Genomic DNA, 4,588 nt, shown 5'->3' on the forward strand with positions numbered 1-4,588 from the left:
TCATCATCGTCACCGGCGTGACACCATGATCTCCATCATCATGTCTCCGTGAAGTCTTCACGCCAACTACTACTATCACTACTACTATAGCTAACCGTTAGCAATGAAGTAAAAGTAGTAAGCACATGGCGTTGCATCTCATACAATAAATTAAGACAACTCCTATGGCTCCTGCCGGTTGTCATACTCATCGACATGCAAGTCGTGAAACCTATTACAATAACATGATCGTCTCATACATCATACATGCAACATCACAACTTTGGCCATATCATATCACATGTCAAACCCTTCAAGAACAAGTTAGACGTCCTCTAATTGTTGTTGCATGTTTTACGTGGCTGATTTGGGTTTCTAGCAAGAACGCCTTCTTACCTACGTGACAGCCACAACGATGATATGCCAAAGCTATTTACCCTTCATAAGGACCCTTTTCATCAAATCCAATCCGACTAGAGTAGGAGAGATAGACACCCGCTAGCCACCTTTATGCACGATGTGCATGTCTGTCGGTGGAACCAGTCTCACGTAAGTGTACGTGTAAAGTCGGTCCGGGCCGCTTCATCCCAGAATACTGCCGGAAAAGATTAAGACTAGTAGCGGCAAGCAAATTGAAAAATCATCTCCCACAACTTTTGTGTTCTACTCGTGCATCGAATCTACGCATAGAAAACCTGGCTCGGATGCCACTGTTGAGTAACGTAGCATAAATTCAAAATTTTCCTACGCATATTCAGATCTTCCTATGGAGAGACCAGAGACGAGAGAGGGGTAAGAGCATCTTCATACCTTTGAAGATCGCTAAGCGGAAGCGTTGCTAGAACGCGGTTGATGGAGTCGTACTCGTAGCGATTCCGATCTAGTGCCGAACAACGGCACCTCCGCGTTCAACACACGTGCAGCCCAGTGACGTCTCCCGCGCCTTGATCCAGCAAGGAGGAGGGAGAGGTTGGGGAAGAACTCCAGCAACACGACGGCGTGGTGTAGATGGAGAGACGAGGTCTCCCGCAGGGCTTCGCCAAGCACCGGCGGAGAGGAGGAGGAAGAAGAGCAGGGCTGCGCCGAGAGAGAGGAAAAAACCGTGTGTCTCAATGGCCAAAAGTGCCCGATATATATAGGGGGAGGGGAGAGGGGGTGCCACCCCTAGGGTTCCCACCCTAGGGGGTGCGACATCCCCCCTAGATGGGAGGTGCGGTGGCCAGACGGGGGAGGAGGGGGTGGCGCACCATTTGGTGGGCCTTAGGCCCACCTGGCCTAGGGTTTGCCCCCCCTTTTCTCTCCCTTGCGCTATGGGATGAGTGGGGAGGCGCACCAGCCCACCTAGGGGCTGGTTCCCACCCCCACTTGGCCCACCTTATCTCCCGGGGTCGTTTCCCCCCTTCGGTGGTCCCCGGGGCCACCTCTGGTGGTCCCGGTGGTCCCGGTACGTTACCAGTGATGCCCGAAACACTTCCGGTATCCGAAACCATCCGTCCTATATATCAATCTTTACCTCCGGACCATTCCGGAGCTCCTCGTGACGTCCGGGATCTCATCCGGGACTCTGAACAACTTTCGGTAACCTCGTATAACAATTCCCTATAACCCTAGCGTCATCGAACCTTAAGTGTGTAGACCCTACGGGTTCGGGAGACAGGCAGACATGACCGAGACACCTCTCTGGCCAATAACCATCAGCGGGGTCTGGATACCCATGGTGGCTCCCACTTGCTCCACGATGATCTCATTGGATGAACCACGATGTCAAGGATTCAATCAATCCCGTATACGATTCCCTTTGTCTGTCGGTATAGAACTTGCCCGAGATTCGATCGTCGGTATACCTATACCTTGTTCAATCTCGTTACCGGTAAGTCTCTTTACTCGTTCCGTAGCACGTCATCGTGTGACTAACTCCTTACTCACATTGAGCTCATGATGATGTTCTACCGAGTGGGCCCAGAGATACCTCTCCGTCACACGGAGTGACAAATCCCGATCTCGATTCATGCCAACCCAACAGACACTTTCGGAGGTACCCGTAGTGCACCTTTATAGTCACCCAGTTACGTTGTGACGTTTGATACACCCAAAGCACTCCTACAGTATCCGGGAGTTGCACAATCTCACGGTCGAAGGAAAAGATACTTGACATTAGAAAAGCATTAGCATACGAACAATACGATCTAGTGCTAGGCTTAGGATTGGGTCTTGTCCATCACATCATTCTCCCAACGATGTGATCCCGTTATCAATGACATCTAATGCCCATGATCAGGAAACCATGATCATCTATTGACTAACGAGCTAGCCAACTAGAGGCTTGCTAGGGACACATTGTGATCTATTTATTCACACATGTATTACGGTTTCCTGTTAATACAATTTTAGCATGAACAATAGATGATTATCATGAACAAGAAAATATGATAATAACCATTTTATTATTGCCTCTAGGGCATATTTCCAACAGAGACGTCTTCTTTGATCGATCCCACGCGCTATGCAAGGGCTTCCACTATGGCGTGGGCATAGTCGCGGTTCGACAGTCATTCCGACATTGGCGCCTCTCGAGGGGTCCTCCCCTAGAGTGTTCTTCCTTGACGTTTCCTGCCCCTTGGCGTGGAAACACGTACATCGACGCAGCGCTCCCGTGGCCCAAGCGCGAGAGTCATTACGTCCCATACGGGTCGAAGAGTCCGGTTGTAGGGCGGCGGCTTGACACTAAAGCTTAGGATTAAGGCAAACGACACCATCTCAAGTGAAGGCTAATCAAGTTTATTACATGTTCAGGAAACATCTACTTGGGGTGATACAAAATACTAGGAATTGTTTAACACGAATGGTCCAAAGAGTCACTTGACGGCTCAACCATTACGGGTGCGTCAGGCCGCCCGTCGGTACGTACCACGGGGGTCCACGCCGCTGGTGGGGGACAGCTGGGTCCTGAGGATGTTGGCTCCTAAAGCTTCACGAGCCTGTGGGATCCTGACACCTCGCGAGGTGCGCGTGACCTACACTCCTTGCAACTTGTCAACCTCCTTAGCGGCGAGCTGCCATGACCTTGGCACTTGGCGTCACTCTCCTAGCCCGTGGGGGCTTGCATCGGGGCCCGTGACACCAATGCTCTGCGCGACACCCCTCTCGCCATGGGTCCACGGGTGTGGCGGCAAGGAGACAATGTCCTAGTGGCTCACGCCGCGAGAGCACCCATGCCAAGTGTTGTTTTGGGACAGACCGCTTCCACCGTCTCCGCGTGGTCGAAGGAGGTGGTTGCCAAGGTCGCCCCTCCCCCTGCGGCCATGGTCACCTCCGTGGCCGGCGGCGATGGCACGGTCTCGATGTCGAGTAGCACACTTGCTGTAGGGGACCCTAGGAACCTCGAAATCCTCCGTGTTGTGGGTGTGCATGTTGTGATGGGCGCATGCCATCTCGCCTGCCTCTCCAGGAACGTTGCCCTGAGGGGTTGGTGGAGGCCCTAAGACGGTCACCGGGACCATGAGGAGCAGGAGCACAGTGTGAGGCGGGTCCTTCTTGGGCCCCTCGGGCTACGGACCGAGCAAGCCAATGCGTGATGGCAGGGCGGCTTGCTGGTCAAGCCCCCTACCTCCGGTGGCGGGGGCCCAAGTGGGGCGTAGTGCGCCAAGGCCTTCCTAGCGGTGGTGACAATTTCGGCGATGTGTTCTCATACGTCCATTTTGCATCATGCTTTCATGTTGATATTTATTGCTTTATGGGCTGTTATATTACTTTGTGGTACCATATTTATACCTTTTCTCAAGGTTTATTTGAAGAGGGAGAATTCAGGCAGCTTGAATTCTGGACTGGAAAAGTAGCAAATCTTAGTCCACTATTCTGCACATCTCCAAATGCCCTAAAAAGTTACGTGGAATTTTTTGGGATTATATAAAAAATACTGGTGGCGGAGGGCAAGCTTGTGGGCTCCCTGACGGCCCACTAGCCCCCTCTTTTGCTATATGAAGGGTTTCGTTCCAGAAAAAATCATTCAGGAGCTTTTTCGTGGTTTCGCCGCCGCCACGAGGCGGAACTTGAGCAGATCCAATCTAGAGCTCCGGTAGGACGATCCCGCCGGGGAAACTTCCCTCCCGGAGGGGGAAATCGTCGCCATCGTCATCACCAACACTCCTCTCGTCGGAGGGGAGGCATCTTCATCAACATCTTCATCAGCACCATCTCCTCTCCAATCCCTAGTTCATCTCTTGTAACCAATCTCCATCTCACGACTCCGATTGGTACTTGTAAGGTTACTAGTAGTGTTGATTACTCTTTGTAGTTGATGCTAGTTGGATTACTTGGTGGAAGAGTTTATGTTCAGATCCTTGATGCTATTCAGTACACCTCTGATCATGATTATGATTATGCTTTGTGAGTAGTTCCTTTTGTTCCTGAGGACATGGGATAAGTCATGTTAATAATAGTCATGTGAATTTGATATTCGTTCGGTATTTTGATATGCTGTATGTTGTCTTTTCCTCTAGTGGTGTTATGTGAACGTCGACTACATAACACTTCACCATACTTGGGCCTAGAGGAAGGCATTGGGGAGTAGTAAGTAGATGATGGGTTGCTGGAGTGACAGAAGCTTAAA

Source organism: Hordeum vulgare, chromosome 5H (genome assembly GCF_904849725.1).
Source record: "Hordeum vulgare subsp. vulgare chromosome 5H, MorexV3_pseudomolecules_assembly, whole genome shotgun sequence".
NCBI lineage: Eukaryota > Viridiplantae > Streptophyta > Magnoliopsida > Poales > Poaceae > Hordeum > Hordeum vulgare.